Source organism: Falco biarmicus, chromosome 4 (genome assembly GCF_023638135.1).
Source record: "Falco biarmicus isolate bFalBia1 chromosome 4, bFalBia1.pri, whole genome shotgun sequence".
In the NCBI taxonomy this organism is placed as follows: Eukaryota; Metazoa; Chordata; class Aves; order Falconiformes; family Falconidae; genus Falco; species Falco biarmicus.
This window is the reverse complement of record NC_079291.1, coordinates 87,980,816-88,005,786: the sequence shown is the minus strand read 5'-3', so window position 1 is coordinate 88,005,786 and position 24,971 is coordinate 87,980,816. Positions and strand designations below refer to the sequence as shown.

Sequence of the window (24,971 nt, the reverse complement as noted above, 5' to 3'; positions counted from 1 at the left end):
CCTCAGGCTGCTCAGGGTGGATAGATGGTGAAGCACAGCAGGTCTACTGGTCCTCAGCTTACGGTGTGACAAGACAGGGGTTGTGTGACCCTTTCCCACGGCCATTGCTACTGCCAAAGATTCCTTGCAGCAAGAAGTGAGATTTTCTATGGTTTTTGGCTTTGTCCTAAGTGAGTCTCTGGGAGCATCACACAGAGGGCCTGGAGGTGCAGGGCCGTGCTTACCTGGGAAATGTGCTTGGGGCTGCCCAGGTCGGTCCCGCTGGCGTGGCCGGTCTGTGCGGGTGCTGCCCTGCCGAGGGCTCTTGCTACCTCTCAGTTGTCCCAAGTGCAGCAGTTGTGAGCACCAGGGGAGGGAGGAGCCTTGGTGAACAACTGAGTCACCCTGCCACAGCCACAGCAGGAGGTCCATGCAGGAGCAATGTTGGCACAGCTGGCCCCGGTGGTGCTGACCTGCTGATGCCTGGTTTCAGAATGCCTTGTTTATAATGAATGATTCATGTGGAATGCATCCTTAGGACATGAAGGCAGGGAATGTGACATAAAGCTTTATAAAGGTTTCCAAACAGAGAACCAGCAAGGTCTTCTGTAGGATGATAGATCTCTCCTTAAGTCATAGGAGGAAAGGCTCCTACAAAGAGTAATAAATTCATAAATTCCTCTAGTCACCAGGGTTATTTCCCACAAAAGAATTTATTGCATGGCATACATTTCTCTGCTCACAATAATGAGATCTGGGCTCCGACACGTGACATTTATGACTGGCATTATTAAAAAAAAAAAAGAAAAAGAAAAAGAAAAGAAAAGACATACAGTCTTTGAGGAAAATATGTGGGACAAATCTCCAGTTCACATACACAGTGTATTCACACTCCAGAATAGGGCAGATTGGGCTGGGTTTCAACCAGGGAACCAGAAAGATCTTTGTGAATGCTTTTGTGGGGAAATGAGCTGCAGTGGGAGCACGGATCCTGAACACTCCCCCGTCTGCCACAGTCCCTGCCACCACCTAAGGTTTGGGAGGCTTCCTGGGCTCAGCCGTGCCACCAGCTGACATGCAGGTTGTATGTGTAGATGCTCAGTCCCCTGTGCCATACACGTCTTCTGGGCTGTCCTCAGATGTAGGGCTAGCATCCTTCCTTCTGAGCAATGCAGATGCCATGGAGCTCTGCCTGAGGACCGTTGCCTCCTTGGTCCAGCACACCCATCTTGATCCCTGCAGCCCAGTGCTCCCCTGAGGCATGGACTCCGAGCCCCTGCAGAAGGACAGGGCAGGCTGGCAGCTCAATGCGGGAAGGCACGGGGCATCCCTGGCTTCCTCCAGGCCAGCAGAATGGCTGACCTGGTAAGGAGGGCTTTAAATCTCTGACATGCTGAGACTGTGATCTAGAGCACCTCTAGTGCTGCAGAAGTCCCGTGTGCTCTGCACTCCAGAGCTCCCCATGCATCTCCCTGACATCACATGGAAGGACACTCTGAGCTGCTCTTTGCCTAATGGGGTAGTTTGGATGTTACAGCCTAAAATTAAAGAGCTCATTAATTACTATGCTGAAAGCCAGGTTCTCTTTAAGCCTGTTCTTTATCATGATTAATGAGGCAGCACTGCCTCCTTCCCCCTCTATGCAATCTTCCATCCTGCCAGAGTGGGATCCTACACAATCCTGCTTCCCGCTGCTCCTCTCCTCCCTGCTTGGCAGTAACGGCACCAGCAGAGTTCAGGGCTGAGCATTGCCCTGAAGTCCACGCTGCTCACGCTCCCAGAGCTTGAGTTGCTCCCTCTCCTGCCAGTGCCCTCTGATCCTCCCACCTGGCATTTGCTTCCTGCTGGAAGGTAACCCTGCAACCCACCCTGGCCAGGACAGAGGGACAGCACTGGGGCTACCAGCCAGCCCTCTGGCGCGCACCAGCTCCCATGCCTGGCTGGGCTGGAGCAGGTCGCAGCCTGCTGGTACTGATGGGTTTTTTTGGCTCCGTCTCATCTGGGACTCACGTGCAGCTCGTTTCCCTGTGGGAATTGGTACTTGCCACCACGGCATGGTATCCAGTCGCCCGTGCAGGAGAGATGTGCGTGCCTCACCCCTGCTGGCAACTCTCCTGTGCTCAGCTAATAGTGCTGGCATGGCTTGGGAGCATGGGGTATAACTGCAGCCTGCTGTGGAGCTGGAATCCTCTTCCTGCCATCACGCTGTTGGCTCCTGAGGTTTCTCAGTTTTGCAGAAGAGGCGGTGGCAGAAGATGGGCATGCCTGTCTGCAGGATGGTCACTTACTACCTGGGAGTTTCCAGTTAGATTTGTCTGCAGAAAGAAAGCAAAGACATTACTGCGCAGCAGGGCTTGTTATGCAGCTTAAACCTTGGATAGTGTTTTTTCAATAAAATAGATGAAAACAGTATCAGTGGCAGCAGCATGCACAACGCAGTGCAGCTGCAGGAGCCCGGGCTGGATTATGCAGATCTGTCTGTTGGAGAAAGAAACCAGCCTACCTTTGTGTCTTGTAATAAAACTTTACACTTGCTCAGTGCATTTTAATTAACTCTCTCTGCCCCTTCTGCCTGTGGGAGGCATCCAAACCCTCCGCATGGTGCTGGCAGGCTCCTGGCTTTTCGCAGCCTGCAGCAGCTGCATCAAACACTTTCGGAATTGCGAGTGGCAAGCATCTGCCTGAGCCCCTCTGCCCTGCACCCTGCGCTGGGGAAGGTGCATGCCCAGCTGCAGGGCTGCCTCTGCGTCAAAGCACCCCGACAGCAGCAGAGGGCCAGGAGGGCATCCCTGCCTGGGAAGGGATAGCTGCCAGACAAATTGCCCTTTGTAAGCAGGATGCCCAGCAGCATGTGGAAAATCTATGGGAGAAGACTGAAGTTTGACCCCCTGCTCCGCTCAGATGGAGGATACAGCTGTGTGTTTTTGTGCCGGGGGAAGGGAAACAAGGCTGGCAGACCACATGGTTACCCTCATGTGTGATATGGGCTGCCCCCTCCCAGCTTCCACTGTGTGCAAAAGATGTGACCCTGCTTGATACAGTGTGTGTATGCAGAGAGGCTAATCCCATGAGACACTCCAGAAATTGTCTGCATACATAATTGTCAAATATGCTCCCTGTGTTAAGCTCTTAAGTTTATGGACCTTGGTTATATGGACCTTGGTATTGTCAGGAAAAAAAACCCCCAACACCCTAGGAATTATATTGCAAAGTTGTTTGCAGGATAAATGCCTCTAATAATACAGGATTTATAAAATGCTGTGATGGAATTTGGTGTGATGAAGCCTCTCCAAGAGCACTTTGACTAGTAGAGGTAATACCTCCCTGGGGAGCACTGCATGCTCCACTTGCATTCAGAAGGGATATGTTCTTGGGTGTTAATCCTCTGGTGGCAAGGCTGTCAATAATTGATACTTCATGTATAGCTATTTTACAAAGCTAGAGGTCTTCTGGAAGCCTTGGGATTAGCAGAATGATTGAATAATTGATATTACATGATTTATATGATTTTCAAAAATTCACAGTGTATGTTGTCTGAGGAGGAGCCCAATTATGGTTGCAATTCAGCCAACCCACCTCCCTCCTTGTTCTCCACCTCCTAAATCTGGGAGGCAGGTGGGTACAGAGGGAACACACACATCATTTGCATTGCAGAAAGAGTGAACTTAATGACAACACTTCATTTGCATTTTTACTGAGCAGAGTGGAGGTAGGGAGAGAAACAAGGTAAACATCCCCTCAGAAGCCTAAGGACAGATTCTGTACTCTTACATGTGTGCTGGGTGACATAGACCATAGCGTGACGTATTTCCTGCTGGGGTGGGGGTTCCAGGAGCGGGCCCCCTCGCACACTACCAGGGAGATGCGTTCCTGCTGTACAGGTGGTGGGATGCTGCACTCCGGACCAGGCTGTGTGCAAGCAGCGCTTTGAGGGTGAGCTCACCATCCAAACTGGGCTTTTAACAGACAAGAGTGCGTCCTGAGAGCTGTGTCTCTGCACCCACTCTGGAAAGAGGTCTGCTGCAAGGGCACCAGCTGCTACAGCACCGTGCGTGCCGGAGGGGAGCCCAGAGGTCAGCTGGCAGCGACCTGAGTGTCTGGTACTGGCAGTGCACTTCACTGTTTCTTCTTTTCATGCTTCTGATCCTGGTATCAATGGCTTGATCCTTTAATTCAGCTCAGCAAACAAGATAAATGTGGTTTACTCTTCACTCCTACCTTGTGACGAGCGCGGTCTCCCTGTGAGCATCCATGCCGGTGGCAGCACTGCTTGGGATGGCTGGGGCACTTGCACAGTGCCTGCCTGGTGACGCTCCTCCTGCGCCCGGGGACTGAGACACATGGGCTCTGCCAGGATGCCAGGGCTGTTCGAGCTATTGACAAAAGCTGTGTGTGCCGGAGGAAAACTGCTTTGCAGGGCCACACCAGCTGCCCTTGGTTGGGGTAGGGCCCTGTGGAAGCCCCATGTCTGGTCAGTACAGCCCCTCCCCTGGGATTCCTTATTCCCACGGTGCTGGAACCCTTCCTTTGCGGTCCGGAGCTGCCTGGTGCCTGCAGAGTGCCTGTGCCAGCGCCCAGAGGTGGCAGCCCGCAACCCAGGATGGTGCCACTAGGGCAGGGAAGGTGAGGTGCTCCAAGGTGACCTGCAGTGCATCCCAGGGCAGAGCCCAGGAGGCATCAGCCCCCCTCCCAGCCCCCAGAGCCCCCCCAGCCTTGGGCGCAGCTGTGCGTCTTTGAAGAGGGGGAGCCCGGAGCACTGTTACTATAGTTACTGCAGGGCTGAGGGTAACAGGCAGAGAGATATTTAAAAATTGATTGTTCTAGCAACAGCTCATCCATGTTTGGCAACATCAGACACATGATGTCAGCTTGCTGAGCCGGGGCCCCGCAGCCTCTGACGATCCCTTGTCATCCCTTGCCCAAGAAGCAAAGCGTGGGTGTGCAGGGAGTGCCTGGCTCCTTGGGGATGCTCAGGGGAGCCGCGAGCTGCTGTGAGAGGTGGAGGGGGGATGCTGGAGGGTGCTCTTGAGGCTGGTCTGGTGTTGCAGCTCGGAGCCTGGTGCAGGTGGTAACTGCTGCCTTCTGGTACGTGAGGAAAGGGCTTTTTTGATCCTTTCTTAACGGGTCACCAGAACTGAGTCTGACGAGATACAGCAGTGGCTCTCAGGGCTTTGCAAGGCAGCTGCCTCCTGCAGATGTGGCCTCGTGCTCTCCTCACTCCCTGCAAGGCTCTGCTGAGAAGAGGAGCGCAGGGGCCAGGCAGCTGGGTTGGCGGGGGGAGCCGGAGCTCCCTGGTCTGCCTCCCCAGCCGGGACCCATCCTGTGAGACCCCGGCCAGGGGCAGCGTGCAGCTGGTGTGAGCCTGTGGCCGGCTCCTCTCCCCGACGGGAGGGTGACGTGCTGCCTCGCCGCGCCCCCGGGAGCCAGCAGTGGTGCGGCCGTGTGCCCGGCGCTCCGAGGCGGCATGGCAGGGCCTGATGGCTGGAGCTCGCCATGGCCAGGAGTGGCTGTCGAGGCTCTGGGAGAGGACACATGCTGCATGGCCCCACCAGGGTGCACCTCGTGTGCGGCCTGGCCAGGCCCCGGCCCACCTGGGCGGCTCGGCAGGGACCTCCGCTTGAATGTCCCTGGTGCAGGGGGTGCTTCAGTAGCCACAAGTAATTTAGCAGCACAGGGAATGCTTAAGAGCACTTCAAAACAGTTTCTAGGGCAGGAAAAGCCTGGCTGAAAGAACAACAAATATTGGATTTGTTTTGTGTAGAGAAAATGGCTGCCACAGTGTCAGGACATTGTGTAGAAAGTGTTTTCATTCCTTGTAAATTAGCCCAAGGGCTTGTCCTCCTCCTGTACTTCCTGCAGAGCTCTGGGCTGGTTTTATTCACAGCACTGAGTTCTGTTGCTAGGTGCCAGAGAAAAGCACTAGTATTTTGTGTGTTTTCTTTTCCAGACACGAAAACTGAAAGCTGACCATGTAGGCTGACCTCTGGGTAGATGTCACCTGGAAACAAAGAGCTTTCACTAGGCAGATTCAGAGTTAATTTTCTCCACCTCATGTGGCAGTGCTGGTGCCTTGGTCTGGGATCAAAAAAAGAAATCATGTTTCTGTCTCTCTTCCTCTGTGGTTCTCTCTGTGGCTATCCACCATCCCACGCAGAAGACAGCATTCCCAGGGGAAAGCAAAGCAGCATCAGCTAGCAAAAATCTTTGGGATATCTGGGTAAGCAAGGCTCAGAGTATCACGCCAAAGGGGAGCTTTATCAGAAGCGCAGAGGCAAAAGGGGGGGAGTGCTTTGCCCCCCAGCAAACCCTGCACAGTGGGTAGCACCCATCAGCAGGGTGCCCTTGCACCTGGGTCAGGCCCAGAACAGCCCTTGGGATTCACCTGCCTTGTGCCCACTCTGCAGGCTTCATTGGCAGCAGGTGATGTTTATGAGGGGTTGTGGGTTTTTTCTTTTTTCTCCCCCATCCCCCCACCCCCTTCCTTCTCGAAGAAGAGATAAAAGGAAGAGCAGGAGAGATTATGCTTAGGTGGTGCTGGTGATCAGCTAGTGCATGCGGAGATGAATGCAAGAAGGCTGTCCTGCTAGAGCCAGGAGAAGATATGGATGCATCCAGCAGCAGGGATGGACCAGCCATTGCTCCTTTCAGATGTGTGAGTCACACAGAGCCCTGGAGAAGAGAAACATTTTGATCATTTGCATTTTATGCATGAGAAGGTTAATTACAATGATGGTAAAGACAGTCATTGGCATGACAATTTGATTAGAAGGGAACTTTGGTTCTCAAAGAGAACTAGCTAGGGGCAACATCTTTTTCTGAAGCAGTGGGGTTTTTATCCCAAAAGCTGCAGTAGCCTGTTGTGGGGGTACTGGGGAGAGCTTTGGTATGATTTCATGCACCAGTTGGAATATCTTTATCTAAGTCACTCCATGTGCTTATAAATCCCTGACTGTGAGTAGGGGTGATAAGATCTCAAGGCATCCCTGTCTGTGCAGTAAGGAATTAGTAAAGATATATTAACAAAGTTATTTAATTGCTATGCATCAGTGCCAGGAGCTTGGGTAATAAACAAGAAGATTCAGAGCTGCTCATTTATGAGAGCCAATTTGAACTATTTGTTGTTGCTGAGACCTGCTGGGCAAGTTAACTGGAAAGTTAACGCTCAAAACCTATAACTAGAAAACTGTTGGGCTGCATGTCTCTGGGACACATGGCGGGGGGCAGGGGCAAAGGTGATGAAAGGTCAGTCTCTGTCAGAAGCAATGCTTCTGCTGCTGCTAACTCAGTAGCAAGTGATCTCAGATATGCGGCAATGGTTGTCCTGGTATGCAGAGCATGAGGTGGGATGGTAGCAGGTGTTTGCTGTGAAAAACAGAACGTGTGATGGAGCAGAAGGATCAGGTCCATGTGAATCTACAGCAAGAGGGAGAAAAGACTGGGTTTGCGTGGGATATTTTGCTTGGAGTGGTGTGTGCTAGAGGTCCCATGCTACCATAATGAAAATGGCCTTGGCATTTCCAAAACCCATACATGATAGTTCCCTGGCTCAGGAGTGGCATCCAAGGGTTCTGCATTAGCTCTCCTTTGGACAGAGAAGGACTGGTCACTGAACTGAGCCTCTGAGGTAGCTTTGATGCAGGGGGTTGTGACTCAGACATGTTTCTTATGTATAAAGACAATAAAATCCAAATCCATCTGTGGCTGAATACTTGGTGCTTTTAAAGGGCTAATTTCACAAAATTGAAAATAATTATGAAGCATATCATTTGGGAGGAAGGATTTTAGGAGAAATGTAAACAAGTGAAAGAAAATGAAAATGTAAAGAGAATGTAAATGAGAAACCAAGTCTTACAGAATGTCGATAAAGGGAGGAGAAAGCTTTGCTGGGAACTGGTGACCCTGGAGGGGGGAAGGGGTGCTTCCAGCTGGGCTGGACAGATGCTGTAGAGAATAGGTAGGAGTCAGAGGTTGTCTCCTACCAGTGAGGCTGGAGCAGCATGTCTGGTTCTGCTAGCTGTGCTGAGGCGGAAGCAGACATCTAAGGAGAGTTGAGAAGAGCTGCAAGATGATTACAGAGAATGAAATCATACTGTAAGGTGAGAGCCTGCAGGAGGGAGATCCTGTACTTTCTGTCAGAGGCAAGCTGCGGAAGCAACTTACTTCTGCCCGTAAGTACTTAAGTAGGGAATGGAGCTCTGATGGCAGACAGCTCTGTTGTTAGACAGACCTTTATCTGCCAGACTAGATGCAGCTGAAGACAGACAAGTTCAGATTAAAAGAAGCTACACAATGGAAACTGTGAGTGTAATTAAGCACTGGAGCAATGCACCTAGGATCTCTTCCTTACTAGAAATGCTGCAGTGAAGATCAAATGTTTGCTTTCTAAAAAGATTTGTGGTTGTGAAAACTGGAATTTATCCAGGGCAGTCTGATGGCCTGTGCTTGGCTCAAGGTCAGACTGGGTGCTCACCGGGTCCCTTCTGGCCTTATTACCCACAAATGTATATGCAGGCAAGATACATATGATTTTTTTTTTTAAAAAAAACCCCAATAATCAGCTTGGCCTGAGCTGGAGGAAAGCTCTGGATAGGCAGCTGGAGCAGGGCTGTCAGAATGAAATGGCTCAGGGACCACAGCGGAGAGCTGCTGCAGTCCTGGTGCTTAGCAGGGATGGAAGGGTCCCTGGGGAAGCAGGGAGGGCAGAGGACAGTGCAAGGTCAATGGTCTTTGAACAGTGCAGAGAGGGGGAGAGCAGTGGGCTCTGCCCATGCAGGCTGCCTGGGGTGGTGCAGAGCGCGAGGTGCAGGGGCAGCATGTCTGGCTGTGGGGTGCCTGCTGGGGCTCTTCCTTGGGAAAAATGTGCCCTTAAAGAGATTCTATCTGGGAAGACTTTAACTTTGCCTCAGATGGCATCTCTTGGTTTTATTTTTCTTCTGGTGACTCCCATCTAAGGGGAGAAACCCAAGTGCCAATGCTGACCTGCTGGCTGAGCCCTAGGCTTGTGCAGGTAAATTGCCATTTCACTTACCGCTGAGTGCCTAGGAGGACTTTCCCCATCTTTTTTCAGGGCTGACAATTGGTGCATTTCACTTCACATTTAAGTATTGTTATCTGTGTTTGTCATGCCCATGGCAGTCTCCCCCAGTTTTTAGTAGCTGTCAGTTTAAGTTATGACTGCCTAGAATGGATTATATAGAGTCTTATTTGCATGGAAGAAATATTTGAATACATCAACATGCCTTGAATGCCTAAGATTTAAACCACAAGAGTACACAAGTTTGGTGTATGGGTATAAGGAGGAATGAAAGCAGTGTTATTGCCATGCAGCTCTCTGTTGCGTTCAGCAGAGTCAAGCCTCAGGGACTTCTGAAGGGAAGGTTCTCATGTGTGCTCTCGTTGCTTGCTGCCTCTTGCCTGCTCCCTGGAACTGCTGAAGCTCCAAGTGTCGTGTTGGCTGCTCTTGCCTTGGTGGGTCCCAGCAGAGGAAACACAAGGTTCTTCTCTAATGCAGTAGGAAGCAGAGTCCAGGTTTGTAAGGGGTGGATGCTGGAGCAGGAGCTCTCCTGCAATCTTCAAAAAAAAAAAAAGCTGTGCTTCTCTGTTGGCTTGCTGCTATCCTGTTGTACCTTGTTCCCTGAAAGCCCTGCAGGCTCCTGCTTTACCCTGGCAATCCCTTGCTGTATTGGAGTGACTGCAAAGGATGACTGTTTCAGTGTTGGTCTTCACCTTTGAAAAGCTGTATTTTCCTGCTCCTGCAACCCTTCAGCTCCCTGTGATCGAGCATATTAAATAAATTGCACCCTGGCCTTGTCCTCTGGGCCAGGGGATGCCTTGACCCAGGATTCCCCTGTCTGGGCAGTGTGAAACTGAGCTCTCTAGAGCAGCCTGTGGAGAACTGGGTTTGGGGCTTGGCGAGTGTCTGCATAGCTAGTGCTTCCCAGGGACCAGTCTGGCACCTTCCCCTCGCCTCCACCAGTGCCTGTTGCTGAAAATATGTTTTGATAGTCCTTGTGTACATCTTTGTCAGTATTTGCACATTTTGCCTTTTCGCTCGTGTTGGCTGTACTTGTCTTGGTTCCTAAAAACCTTTCAGGCAAAGGCTCAGTACCAGCCTGTGGCACTGTCCTCCAGGCCTGTGCACCCTGTGCGTGCTTCTCCTCTTGCTTTGGCAGGAGCAGAGGCAGTGGTGCTTACAGGAATGTTAAATTTGCTACTGTCTCTAGAGCCTTGTTTAGTTCTTTGTGCATTTTCCTTCCCTGTACATAAATGCACAGACATCTGGGTCAGTCAGTGCCATCCTTCTGTTCCAGCTACTGCACAGCATCTGCTTCCTTTCTTACCACTTAATAAAAACCTCCTCTCCTTTTCTCGCCTACACACAGTTCTTCATCCTTGAAGCAGCTCATGGACTTGTTCTGGAAATGCTTGGCCACCTGCTCCATGCTCTGTCTCTGCCCAGGATTCTGAGTTGTTACACCTATGATATATTGAACTTTTGAACCCAAAAAGTACAGTTGCTCTAAAGGATAAATTGACCCTATAGCCATGCCAAGGTGCAGAGAGGGGTTCTTTCTGAGTGCTGCTCTTGCTGTAGTACAGCAGTTAATTTTGTTGACCTGCAGCACCATCATGCCTGGATGCTGTGGTCACAGCCTCATTGCACAGGGCAGGACAGGAGCACAGAGAATGAGCACAGCCCTGGAGGGCTGATGGGGCACATTCCTCCTCCACTTCAGCTGCTGACCTTTAGCATGAGCCTGTCTAGAGACCTCTGATAGATCAGCAGGGATTGCTTTACATTGATGAATACAAAATATGGTACCTTGTGTAAAAGGCTTTTCCTCTGGACGAAAGAATTCCTTTTGTCAGATTTTCCTGCTGTATAATCCCCCCTACTCCATTTTCTTTTTTGTTTGACCTATATTATTCAAGTTCCAGTTCAATTCTGTCATTGTGCAAATGGGGTGACCAGGTACTCTTCTCTGCTGATTCATCACTGGCACCACAGTACCCTCTGACATATGTAAAATGTTCCTCTCAGTATGAGCCAGGATCTCGCTAACCTTCTAAGCAGTGCTTGTGGGTCAGAATACAAACAGAGGTGCTGAGTCTGACACATGCAGCTACTCCTACACAGTGCTAGCTCCCGCAGCAGCATTTAAGCAGTTCCTGGTATCAATATTACTCCTGCCTGCATGTACAACTTCTTATTGCTGGTAAATTGCAATGCATTCACAGCTCTTTGCCTTTTCCTGCTGTTACTAAGGCAGGAGAAGTTGATCCAGATAGCAAAGTTTTTACCAGAAAGCCTGCTAGCGTGGTGGTTGGAGTAAGCGCACAGCCATCAATTCTTGTGAGGGTGCCTCCTCTTAACTCTTGGGCAGCCCTGCAAAGGTCTCTTCTCCAAACCTGGTCTGGTGAGGCTGGTCCCCCTCCTGTCACCCTGGAGAGGAGCTGTTACTGCCCACACTGAGCAGGACCCCTCCTCACATGTTGAAGATGCTCTAAATATAAGTAATTTGAAGACTTGTGGGGGGAGACTTTGGGTGTGCTGTCAGCTGAGGGGCTGGATGGAGGCCTGAGACATAGAAGGCACTGCACATAGTAGCCCATATAGCTGGTTTTCCAGAGCACCTGATGGTGCAAGAGTGTCGGTGTATGCAGAGACACCCAGATGGTGCAGCTAGTCAGTAACTTCTGCCCTGCACTGAGGAAAGTCTCGTCCCTAAGTCCTGCAGCCTGGTGGGAGAAAGAGCTTCCAGACAAGGGAAGTGGTGGTGAGGAACCCTCTCTGCTGGGTCAGCTGCCGAGTATGTGGAGCTTTGTCCCTTTGTGGGTAGGTGGGCATCATGGAGGTGTAGCCTGGCAGACTGGAGGAAAAAGGGTGTCCTGGTTGCTGTGGGGGAAGACTGCATTTCCCTCACCCATGGAGAGCTCTGCCCATTGCCAGACCTCCTGGCAGGGGCTGTGTGGGAAGGAGATGTCCCTGGGAGTGACTTCAGGAGCAGACAGCAGAAGTTGGCAGCCAGGATGGTGTATGGGGACTTCTGCTCATGGGCTCCTCGCAAGGGCTTGGGTCTGATCCCTCAAAGGCTTTTCCTCAAGGGCTGGTCTTGCTATCACCCTGCTGCTCAGCTGGGAGCTGAGGAGAGGAGCTTGTGGACTGGTGGGTTTCTTCTGCAGTCTGCATGAAGTGATGTCTGGAGGGTTTTCAGTTTGTGTTGTCATTAGGACTTACATGAAAAAAACTTGTGACTGTAACTGGGAGGTGAAAGCTAACAGCTTGTCTCAGCTATTATTATACATGCCAGAAGGAGTAATGATTAAAGGGACTGCACTGTGAGGTAAAGAGATGCCATCCTGGAACCAGATGACTGGGTGATACAATTAAGATAAAGAAATCGCATATTGTTGGCAATAGGGAAGCAGAAGTGATGAAATGTGTGATTGGGAAGTGTGGGAACAAGATGAAATTAAAGAAAAATCACAATAAGGAGCAGAAAATGAGCAGGACTTGGAACAAGAGATGCAGTTGTTGAGAAGATAAGAAGAGCAGAAATAAATTGAGAGCAAACATCCTTTGAGTAGAAATGAAGACATACAAAAAAAGTCTTTCCAAACTCTATTAAAAATAAGTTGCTGTGCTAAAATGAGAACATTACAACCTAAAAGAAATGACAATATTAAACTATTAGCCTCTACGGTCACTGCTCGGGGAAGGACAGGGCAAAAACCCTCACAGAATGAGCTATGCTAGTGTGGGACTTTCTGCAGGGATCCAGATCTGTGCAATTATTGCGCCTTTCAGGAATGAAGCACTTGGGATTTGTTAACAGGGGTATTGTAGTGACTTACCCTCCAGTAAGGGCTCGGTGACCACAACTAAGCCAAAGCCAAAAGCATTTGGTGGCAATGAGTGAGGAGCTGCTGGTGAGGTGACAAGGTGTGTCTGTGGGTGCACACCACTGGCAGTGCACACGTGTGTGCAAGGATGGGGCTGCCAGAGGTTTGGGGAAGAGCCTTGGGTGAGGTGGGCTGGAGCACGCCTGAGCTGTACTGGAGAGGCTGATGCCCGCTGATGGAGCAATGCCTGGTGTGCGTGTCTGTGGGCATGTGCTGTGTTACAGCCCTGCAAAAGCCAGGGAAGGACTGACCTGGCTCTGCAGTCAAATGTGCCATCAGGGGTCCTGCTTTTGACTAAAACAGGCGATGATGAGTGATGTAGCTGCATAATTATGTGCTGCCAGAAAAGGGCTGAACAGTGCCATGGAGTGTCCAAGAGCAGACTAAGAACCTTAAAGGGTGTGATGCATGTGTGGTGACAGGTGGCCAGGAGCAAAGTGCCTGTCCCCTCTGGTAAAGCTGCTCATCTGTGCAGCTCCTCCTCCCTGCATCATGCTCCTAGACAGCAGTGGCGGTGGCCCCAGCTTGCTGGCAGCTCACTGGCTGCATCTTCCCAGGAAGAGCAGCACATGCAGCCAGCGGGACTCTGCCATATGCAGGGGTCGAAGCTGTCACCGGGCTGGAGTCAGGGCTGCACTCAGAAGTAGATGCAAAACATCCTCGACACAATTTCCCTGCAGCAAGATGTACATGTATATGCGTGCATGGTTTCGGGAAGCTCTGAGGCCTTGTGATTGCTATTTCTAAATCCTGGGGAGGCTCTGGGACATGCTGGTGACAGGGCTGCATAAGCAGGTTGGTAGCACTGAAATGTGTGAAAGGAATTCTGTCCTTGTGCTGCGTACAAGATGTCTGTGCTGAGCTGCAGCTCTGAAACCTGTCATAGCCAATCTTCCCAGGGGCTGTCTGTGGAAGGCAGAAGGGAGCTGCCACTGGTAACAGCTTCCAGTGGGCGACTGAGCACAGAGATGCACTTGCTTTCCAAGAGCCCACATGGCCCTGAGCCACACCAGCAGAGGGAGGATGGGACCAGCTGGCACCTGGGGCTGTGAGGAGCCCAGGACCTCTGTGGGGATGCAGCACCTGATGCATGCAGCACTGTTGATGTGGTCCTCCCCAGCGTCTCTCCTTTGGACAGCCCCAGTGGTGGCATGACCCTTCTCAGGGTTGGGATGCCTCTCTTCAGGCTTCAGGACACACTAACCCTGTGGCCTCAGTGACATGTTCCTTCCATGTATTTGTCTCTACATGCCCAAAGGGTGCAGCTACCTTCGTATCTACCTGTGTTCAGCAGATACATGGCAGAGTGGCTCGAGAGTTTACTGCTCTTTCTGCCACAGAAGAGGGTCTGAGTTGCAGATGAAAAATGATGTCTTATCCTGCCTGGGCAGGCCTGGGGGCCATGTGAATTTACACTGGGTGGTGTGCAGGCCTGGTAAGCCCAGTCCTTTTGTGTATTTTTGCTGTATTGGAGGAGTCTGCTACATGCTCGGGGGATGCTGTGTGCTGCCTGGCTTCCGTGAGGCACAGTTCCTTGGGATTCCCTCCTGCAAATCTGCATGTGAGCTCTGTGTGACATGTCCTCCTTGAAATTATCAAAGGGCTGGTAGTGTGCTCCCAAGACAGTAGTGTGGGCTGGCTCCCTGTGCTTTGTCCCCCTACAAATCAATGGTTTAGAGATCGTGGTCACAGAGCAACAACAATATGTTTGCATAGTTAAATCCTGAATCTTGTTGGTGTTGGGGAATGATTGGTTGTTGCTATCTTCCTTTTGTGATACTTTCAGTGACTTCTCATTTGTTTTGAAGAAGTTCTATTAATATACTCAGCAGTCCAGTGCTGAGAGAAAGTTTTATCTGATCACTGAAACTAAAACTTTTGAGCTTGGCAAGTCTCAGAGATGGAGGATGTGTGAATTCAAGTTTATTTACAGTTCGCAGAAACTTGAACTGCTCTGTTCACACAGAAAATGGATGTCACCTGGGTGCTAGGCAGCATGGGGAATGTTCCTGGAGCAGCCCTGTGGCACAGCTCGGCTCCCTGGGCACTCTGCCCAGACATCCTCCAGCCTGGGCACTCCAGAGCAGAGAGCAGGTCCTGGCACAGCTCTGCACAGAGCGTCTGTAGGGGTGCTGGGTGAGCCCTGGGCTGCTCCAGCGCTGGGGTCTGCCTTGGACACTGCTTGCCGTTTGGACAATGGAGTGGAACTTTCTCTGGAATGTTATAAAGCAGATTTAAAACAGAGAGTCTTCAGCCTGGCAACAGGAGTGCTCCCATCCTGGCAGGCTGTGCTTGCTGCTCACATCCTGTGCTATCGATCCAGCCGGTGAGCCCTGCTCTCCTCCTGCTGTCTGCGGTAACGCGCTTTGGAAATGAATCTTCTTAAACTTCCAGCTGGTGATTCCAAGATACATTTTTCCACCTGTCACTTTCTCCTTGACCTCTGCAAAGAGTTATGGGTTAGAAGTGAAATTCAAATCGGGCAACTGCTTTATCTGCTCACCCTGCATTTTCTTCCTTCTCCAAACTAAAAATGAGAAAGTACTATGACACCTGCACAGATGGATTGAGTCAGGGTGAAGATTTTAAACTTTATTCAATAAAGTGTTGGAGCTAACCAGGAAAATATTATTTTATCTCTTTAACACATGTGCTCTGAGCTGTTCAGGGCCTCCAAGCAATAGATCTTCCCCAAGGCTCGCAGGCATTTGCCATTACACCTCGCGGAAGGAGCAGTGCTAATGTCTCCTCTGTGCTGGTTGGAGCTGTGCAGACACAGCTGTACCGTTGGCACTGGGTGCTGGATGTATGGACCAGCTTGGTTCTGTGGCCTTTTGCTTCTAGTCAGCAGAAATGTGTAAGGCTGGAAATGTCCCAGGTAGGATGGATGCAATCTTTCTGTCTTTTAATGATCTGTCAGCTCCAGCGGTTCTTCCTAGCGAATGATGTTTTGTATAGTGCACAGAAACCAGAGGCATACCTCCGTGTAACTGAATTAATTTCAAATTAATCAAGAATAGAATCTTGCATGTTGGGATCTAAACCTAAAGCTTGGCTGTGGTCAGGAAGCGGTTTCCTTTCCTGTGACGGGCCCAGGGTGAGGGCAGGACCATCTGTGTGGTGATGGGAATCCTCTGTCATTATCCTGTGCACTTTGCCCCCACAAAAACTCACAGGCAGATAACTGCATTGTTAATAGCACAATTGCAAACATGCAGGGCTTGTCTAATTCTCCTATTTTACTTAATTGGTTGTTGATTACCACATTTTCTGGCACTGATTTTTGGGAATCCCCCATCTCCTAGGTGACCACATACAGTTGGTATTCTTTATCCAGCACTCTGAAGCTGTTTTTAAGGACAACAGTAAAGTTTGTATAGCATTGGAGAGTGGAAATCCAATGACCCTCATTCAAGGATGACTTGTTTTAAGTTGGGAAATTCATAGCGATGTTGAATGAGGAAATGTAAACAACAGAGCAAAGGCTTCCACCTTGGGGTTTTTGTTGGGGGAGGAAGTCATGAGTATAGCATGAGTCCAGCAAAGTCAAGTGTGCCCAAAAAATGCTGTGGCTGAGCCTTGCTCTTATGGTGTTCTGCCAGTGCCTCAGGTTCAAATCATTACCATTGGGGAGCTGCTGTGAGATGCCAGAGTGCAATTTTGGATTTTTTGGTAATGTCTGAATTACAAAGTAAACTTCTGTGGATCACAAGGCTGCAGCCTTTACCCAGACTGAGGTCAGGCTGGGAAAGGACAGCTCCTGTCAGGGTCCCTGAGCTGTTTGCCTGAGCAGGTAGCTCCAGAGCCCTGCAGGAGCTGCAGACTTTTGAAAAGCTGAGCAATGGGAGCCTTTCCTCCCTGTGTGATTCTGTGTGCAGATGGTCTCAGATCTGCATGTCTCAATACATTAGTCTCACTGCTGCTGGTACAGGGGCTTACTGGCACAGGGGAGCTACCACCAGTTCTCCCCAAAAAAGTGCACAGCACAATGACTGTGGGAGAAGGCACACATCCCCATGCCCCTCATCTGTAGAAGTTCAGGGTATGGCAGTGTTACACAAGTGCTGTGCTGTCTGCATCCTTCCGTGTGGGTTGAGGACCTGTTGCCCCTCTGCCCTGTGTGCTGCTTTCCTTGTGGGAGTTATCAGACAAGAAGTGCTCCTGCATGCCTGCTCCTGGGTGCCTGCTCCTCCATGGTGCCGGAGCTGCCCCTCACTCGGGGCTCCATGCTGTCCTTGGCCTGGCTCCCACGTGCAGCTGCCGCAGCCCAGGGAGAGGATGCTGTTGGGCACTGTGGGAAGACTTGTGTCCAAGGTGTTGAGGGCACTGGTGGTTGGGGTCTATGTGGGAGGGACAGGGAGGGGGCTGTCCCTAGCCAAATGCTGCTGGAGGGGATTGGGGTGCCCTGGGTGCTGGTGCTGCTCTCTCTGCTGCTGGCCCTTGCAGGCGCCAGCCCCTCTGATGCTGTTACAGACCCATTAACATCAGCAACTCAGGCCCGCAGACCACCTCCAAATCCTTTGGAGATCAGCAAAGCAACTGAAGAGCCATGTGAGGCACTGGTGGGCAGCAGCAATGCAGCCCGCTGCAGGAGCTGCTTTCCTGGACGGAGGTGTCGGGGTGGCACAGGTGCCCAGCATCCTCCTGCCCCTCCTCAGCAGCTGTTTACCTTTCTGCAGGTTTTGTGGCTTCTGTTCTCTGAAGTCAGCACTGAGTTTTCCTTCTTAAAATAATGGAATTGAATTCCTCCTGGACTAATTTCTGTGCAGTAAAAATGGCTGCAGTGATAATGCGTGTAATGGTACATCCACTGCCACCTTCACAAGAGGAAATATGACTTGGTGGTGGCGGAAACAAGGTCCTTCAGCTCCACAGAAGTGTTCATGAGTCTGATTCCTGCTGGGACAAAAGCCCCACTGTGACTGCTGGGGACATGGAGCATCCCTGGGGCCATGTGGGCTGGATTGTGCCCTGCCTCCTTGCCTGAGTATGGCAAGGCTCATCCCAGCACAGTTTGATCCGGCTGCAGCTGGGGAGCACAACAGCATTTCAGAGAGGTGCTAAACCACAGTAGTAAATGGGTGGGGAGTTGCAATGGGGAGGCTGATGGATGCTATCAGCGTGGAGCTGTGTGGAGCTGTCCCTCTGCATCTCCCTTCAGTCATGGAGTTTCCCATGGTGCTTGGTGACATGGCAGCAAAATAAAGCTGTGTTCCCACAATGGTAGTGCTACTTCTGCTCTACTCAGTGGACTACTTTACACAAGCGGAGATGAGACAAAGGCAAGAAAAACAAATTATTGGAAAATTGGTTTATTTAGTATAGGAAACTAGGTGTGTGTGTCTACCGAACGCTGATGTGGATGAGGGCAGAGCCTACATGCTTATAAATCTTAGAACTCTGGCCCATGTCATGTAGGTGAGAGTCTAAGCAGTCCCCAGGGCACAATTAGAATGGGAAAGGGGGCCTATACCAGCAGAAAGTCAATACAGAAAAGTCCACATTCTGTACAGGAAGGAGAAATCAAAAGCAGAAATACACATATGTGTGTGTATTCTAGCTTTTGATATATGAAATATCTGGCAAGGCAGCATTTTTTCAGGAAAGGATGTGGTTGTGATAATGCCCTGCCGTTGCCAAAAAGCAAAGCGTTACCATTTTAGGATGTGTTAACATGAGTCTTGCCTGTATGGGCCTGGGTATAATTGTTCTCCCTGCACGTGATATTGGGGAATAAAAATAATTAAATACATGTTTCTTCTAAGAAAAAGAAAAATTGTTGAGGCACTAGAGAACTTTGAGAGATGCTGAAAGATAAAAAAAACATGGCTTACAAGTAAAGGCTGAAAGAACTGAATCTTATCAGTCTGAAATGGGACAGCTAGAGGGAGTAATGCGAGCCTTCAAATACAGGAAATGTTATTACACAAAGGACAACACTCAGTTGTCTTCTGTCCTTTACAGTCTTAAACTTCTATGTTTTTTGAAAAACTGGGCTGCTGGTTTCTTGCAAATGAGGTTATAGGTGAGGATAAACAATAATCAATTTTTCTGAGTCTGCTGTGGGGGGAAAACCTGGGTTTTTTTTCTGCAGGCATTTGTTGCAACATCAGAAACAAGAGGGAAAAAGCTTAGCAGATCTGCAGAAAACGTCAGCAGACCAAAGCCAGACATGGTCATACAGCACTGTGAGATATGCTGCAGGGCTAAGGGCAAGATGAAATTGTAGCTAGGCTTGGAGGGGGCTGGGATGACTGCCAGGAGATTCTTAATTCAGAGTGTCTGGGGATGCCAGCGGGGTAGGTAGGTTTGGCATCAGCATGCTCAGAGTCTGTGTATGCTATTGTAGAATTGTGCATGGCAGGAGGGGGTCAGTATTTGCAGCAGTTGTTGCCAAGACCCCTACACCTCCTGTGTGTGTAGTTCAGAGGTTTTACATGGGACTAGGCTTAGTCTTGCCTCCTCTCCCTAACATGCCCTGGCCAGGTGTGTGTTGAGAAGCTGACTGTTGGACTATTTTTTTCGGTCCACTGTACCCTGATGATGGGTTGTAAATATCTGATGTGCACTTGGAGAAGAGCTTCTGGTTTAGTTTTCTCCGAAAGAAAACTTTTCTCTTGGACTAAAACTGCTGTGAAAACAAAACCAATGTGTAGGTTTGGGGAGGACCGAGGAACTAGCTTCAAAACCATTCTGCTGCTCTGTGCTGAAATGCTTAAGACGACTGCTGGCAGAGGGAGCTCTGCTTGCCTCAAAGGCAGCAGAACCAGCTGAAAATGTATGAGGTTTTCCATTAGAAATGAGCAAAGGGATGTAAAGAAATCCACAGACAGAGGCCCCTGCACCAAAGGAGGAACTTCTTGTGTACTTGTACGTAACGTGTCCAGGGATCACAGACATCTGAAAGCTTGATGCTGCTTCTGTGAACACTTGAATGGAGCAGCAAAGTTTGGGGCTACGCATCTATGCCCCAAGCAAATCACACAAGAGCAGCTGTGTATACAAGCAAGCAGGCTTATGTTTTGGAAACAGGCATCTTTGGCCCTGATTTGTCTTGGAATAGTTCTGCTCCTCTGCCCTGCTCCCTGTCACTGTTAAGGGGCTACATCATCTGGGTGGGCTGCTTTTTTCCTTTGTTGATCAGGACAGGTTGATTTGATGCAGGCTTTTCATTGTGTCTATGACCTTAGCCACAAACCTCACAACTTCCCTCTCCACTGACCTGTGGGGAAGAGAGAAACTCCCAATTATTTCAAGATTCTGTCCAGCCTGTGAGTCAAGGGAGGAAGGGGTGCAGTAAGGTGGTTGGCAGGAGTTAAGAGTTACCCAGAGAGCTGTTGGCTGGAGCTGCACGTCCCCTGGCTTCCCAGGTCCTGTTGGGCCTGTTGGATGTCTGTCTCCCAGTCTCCTAGCACGGATCCCAGTGTGGCTGTGGTGCTGATGAAGCCAGCAGCTGGCTGCTGCCCACTGCCCTGAGGAGCAGGCATCACTGTACTTGCACTGACAAGGTGTGTGTCCCGTAGGACATCATGCTCCTCGGTCCCCTGTCGCTCTGACTGCAGCTAGCAGACCTCCTCCAGCTCTGCTCTCTGTTGCCAGGACAGACCTCAGCAGTTTATAATCAACATAGGCACTCTCTTTACCCACTTAACTAAAAGCTGCTGTAATTTTGGCTGCTATCTCATCCTGAGGAAGGAGGAGCTGCTTTAATGAATTATGCTTGCTTGTTAGCAGCCAGGTTATTTTCACTATTCTCCAGAGCTCCTGAGTGATGCTATCTGCTCCTGAGGGTCTCATGCAATAGCAGTTTGCAATTTGCTCCGTCACCTCATGCTGTTGTTGTTGTTACCTCTGTGTCCTCAAAAACATGTCCCATGTATTTATTCCAAGAGAAGCCTTACTGATGTGTGGAGAATGGGGGAATATTTAGCTATATATACACATGTCCAGTGCTATGACTTGGTTTCCCTGCTTTTTGAGTGGTGTTCCTAGGGGAGGGCACAGGTTAAAGCCTGGCCCTGGAGTGAGAGAGGTTTGGGAATTGGTACTTGTGCCTGGCTGCCCTGCCTGGCATTGCCTAGGACTCATACACTAAGATGGTGTGTCTTTAGCTCCTTCATGGGACATAAGGATGAACTCCTTTCCTCAAGTAATACATTTGGGGTTTCAGATAGACTCCTGTCTTGATCTGCTCTCTGACTGAATAAGGTTTTGCTGCATGCATTCCCTCTGTGGGAATTTGCTTCTGGGCCCTGGTTTGTCTTAGAAATATCACTTTGCCTGTCTACAGCCGGTTCAGGTTTTAGGGCTGTCCTTCATTTTAGGGCAGATTTGAACTCCTTCCGTGGTAGCTAGGGAGCATGATCTGTGCACTGACTCATGTTGCGTGGTTCAGGGCTTGCCCAAAGGCAGGTGATGTGGGAAACGGTAGCAGAGGAGATCAGAAAGGTGCTACTATCATCAAGCTCCAAAACATGACCAAGAGGAGATGACAGGAGGCAGAGGTGTATGGGCACCTTGTAGCGTCAGAGCAGAGGGTGTTGCCAGGAGTGATGAGCTTCCAATAGTCTGCTGGTCCACAGTGCCCTGCTCCAGAGCTGCAGCCCAAGAAAGCCCTTGGCTCGTCATCTCTTCTGCCCAGGGAAGTGATGGAATCACCATCCCTGAGGCATTTAAAAAGATGTATCTATGCAGTGCACAGGGACATGGTGGATGTGGCAGTTCTGGATTAGTGGTTGGACTCTATCTTGAAGGTCTTCTCTAGCCTAAATGATTCTATGATTCTATCTCCAGAGACATCTGCTTCCACCACCACAACCACATGCCAGAGGACACAAGCCTTTCTTAGAGCAAGGCCCAAAGCAGCCCCTATAAAGGGGTGCCCACGTGGTGGGGTGCAGCATGCCTCTGTTGATGGCTGGGTGGGGGGAAATGGACATGTCCTTGTGGCCAGTGGGAGGCCCTGGTTCTGCTGGGGAAGGTGCTGGTGGAGCCAGCTGTGCCTTCTGCAGTGCTTGGGGTGGCAGAGACCTGCATGGCAGCCTCAGTAGCCAAAGCTGGAATGAAGGTCTCCTGGAGAAGTTTTTGCTTCAGATGACTTTAAAGCTCTTTATGCAATATCCTCATGCTTTTTGTAGGTACAGGTATAATTATTTCATTATGCTTTCCTGTGAAGTGTGAAAACTATCTTTACCAATCCTCTTAAATTAGTTAAATATAATATTCAGTGAGACAGGAGATAGAGAAATGTTAATTGAAACTGGAGAGGTGTTTATAGGGTGATACAGTGTGGCCAACTGTGACTAAAATTAATGTTCAGGGTCCTTGATAGTGATTCATATTCCCAAGTTTATTAAATATTTTCAACAGCCATCAAAGCCAGATAGAGTAGTCCACTACATTTGTGAAAATCACCTGTGCAGATATATGGCACTCACTAGGAGCAGGCCAGCCAAAATCGTTTTTAATTGGATCAGGTTCTTCCCTAGGTGCTGCAAGGATGCTTCTGAGTGCTTTCTGTATTAGTGGGATCACAAGCCTGTCACATCTCATATGCCTTCTGCGACCAGACAAAGTCCTTCAATCCACCCTCCCCACATGTGGGGCTTCCATGGGCTCTTTACATACAAATGGAGGCAGAGTTCTTCCCCAGAAAAACAAGCCCTGTTTTGATGCCACAGGGCAGCGAGGACCTGGTTCCCCCTTGGCCTCGCTGCAAGAGCTCAGCTGTCCTGCCCTCAGCAGAAACCCCATCTATAACATGCTGGGGGGAGAGCTCATCCCCCATCCCTGCTCTCCGCTTGCCCTGCTCCAGAGGGAGGACCTGGGGATAAGCCAGCATCCCCCCCGTCAACCCCTTGGCCCCTGGTGCTGGGGGACACTGCTGGACAGCAGGTGGTGTCCCCTGAACAGAAGATGCTCCTCAACACGGTGCCCCTGAAACACCGGGAAGATGCTGCTGGCCCTGGCCGCAGCAGGACCCCGCTGCCCTCATCTGAGGTGCTGCTAAACTGCTCAAGGAGCTGCTGAGCTTGGCCAGTCAAGTCATAGAAATGCAATCTGGGACTCATTAGCAACTGCTCGTTAGTAATGAAGACCTGAGCTTTCTGCTTTCCCATGCAGCTGCAGAGTAAGGGGGCTCTGGACATGGCTGCAGGGCATGTCATTGCCTGGGGACATACGAGCCTTGACCAGGAGCTCTTGTCCTGGGGCAGGTTGAGGAGGTCTTCGTGTGGGCAGGCAGGTCACTTCACCTGTGAAGGTGTCAGATTGTTTTAAGGTAATCGGTGACTCTTTAATTGAAGTATGTCCCTTTCTTTGCACCCTGGTCTTTGTTGCTTTCACCCATCTGTCTCTGAATAGCAGAAATAGGATTGTCCTCCTGACACTTAGTCACCGGGCAGCCCCTGCCAGCCTAGAGATAGCATCTTTCTAATTCGCTGCCTGCTGCTCAGGAGTTACACACACTGCATTGGAAGGAAGAGGAAATGCAACTTAGCAGCTGATGAGTGACAATGATACATCATGGGTGACAGGCTCAGCATTTCTGCAAATCTTCTCTGCTTGCCTAAGGCACCAGAAAACATTTTAAACTATTGAATACTGCAGCCAATAAGAGGCTGCAGTAATTTATTGATGTTCCCAGCTTGCCTTATTCCTTTCATCTATCTTTATGCCTGCCCTGGAAGGCTGAAATAACTAATGTTGCCGTTTTTTTAATGAAGTTAGGTGAGCTGTTCACCTTTCACTAGGAGGGCCTGAGCTCTTTTTTTAGGGTTCTGACAGTAGTGAATGTCAAGAAGCAACTTTCCTTTGATTTTCTTTGGTGTGTGATGTGATGCAGACACAGGTCTTTGTGGGAGGGAGCACAGTGATGCAGGTGGGCTCACCAGCCTTCCATAGCTGCTGCTGCAGTAGTTGCTCATTGGTGTGTTGCTACTGGTTTCTGCTGTGCATGCCCCTAAAAACCCCTCCCTGTCCTAGAAAGCCTTGAGGCTCCAGGGATGCCCGCCTCCTGCTGAAGCTGGACATTTCCATTCTGAAATGCTGAAGATCTTCAGGCTCTGTGTGTCTTTTCCTCTTTAGTATAAGGCTTTGGGGCTTATTGCCTTTTCAGTTAGGTCCATGCAGAGTTGTTTCTGGCAAATGCCATTTCACACAGCTATTGAAAACTGATGAAATGATTCTGCATAATCCCATTGGCAGCTTGTTAAACTGATCAGCACATCCCATCACCATGGAGAGAGCCAGCTTCCATTGGAGGAGAATGTACTAAAGAAGAAATCAATTTCCCATGTAGTGCCATCACAGCTGACACTGAACAAACTCAGGTTAGATTGATGCCCTTCTATGAACTTCTAACTGGCAGGAGCTGCCAGGGCATGAAAACTCATAGCTGTTTGTGCTGGTTTTCCATCTTTGAAACAGAATGCCATTGTGCCACTTGTGCTGCGCAAGCCGTCTGCTCTTTGTAATTGTTCTGGTGTTAGCTTCTCGGATTTTGGACTGCCCCGTTTGTGCAATGGCTAGTTCATTTGCTTAAAAACAACAGAATGAATTGTCCTTGTCACTCCAGCAAATCGGAAGATTCATGGTGGAAAGAGGTAGCATGAGCTTGGCGTGCCAGGGATTCCTGTCTTTCCAAATTCACAGGCACAGATTGTCTGCCTCCCTGGGCAATATCAGTACCCCTAGACCTTTGACAATGCAGATGCAATGACATTGTTTTTTCTTTCATGAATCATTTAATTTATCTGATCTGGGTTTGAATTATATTGCAACTAATATTATAACAGTAAGCACTGACAAAAGGAACCATCAGTGATCCTCAAATTCCAAAGCACCTGTCATTCACTAGAATATTTGCAAATTAGCTAATGACAGTCCTCAAAAATAGTAATTATTTTCAGTGTTTCTTTTGAACTTGCAAATACTAATGTAAGTTGCTGTCTGGTCCCAAGAGTGTCGGGAAGAACAGAAACATCTCCACTGCTGTCTTACAGACAAAGCAAATGGGGACTCTCCCCCAAGTTTTCTTGTAGATGGTTGTCTTTACAATAGCCTTGAGGCATTAAATGCTGCGACATGTG

General features: G+C 49.8%; 1 long non-coding RNA gene across 1 annotated transcript in view; it reads left to right on the top strand.

Annotated features, from left to right (window-relative positions):
* The first annotated feature begins 3,813 nt into the window (after window positions 1-3,813).
* The window catches only part of LOC130148366 (uncharacterized), a 62,871-nt gene continuing 41,713 nt past the window's right edge, over window positions 3,814-24,971 (top strand). The window contains exon 1 of the long non-coding RNA XR_008821544.1: window positions 3,814-3,912. This is a non-coding gene — a long non-coding RNA (uncharacterized LOC130148366). The remainder of the gene's footprint in view (window positions 3,913-24,971) is intronic.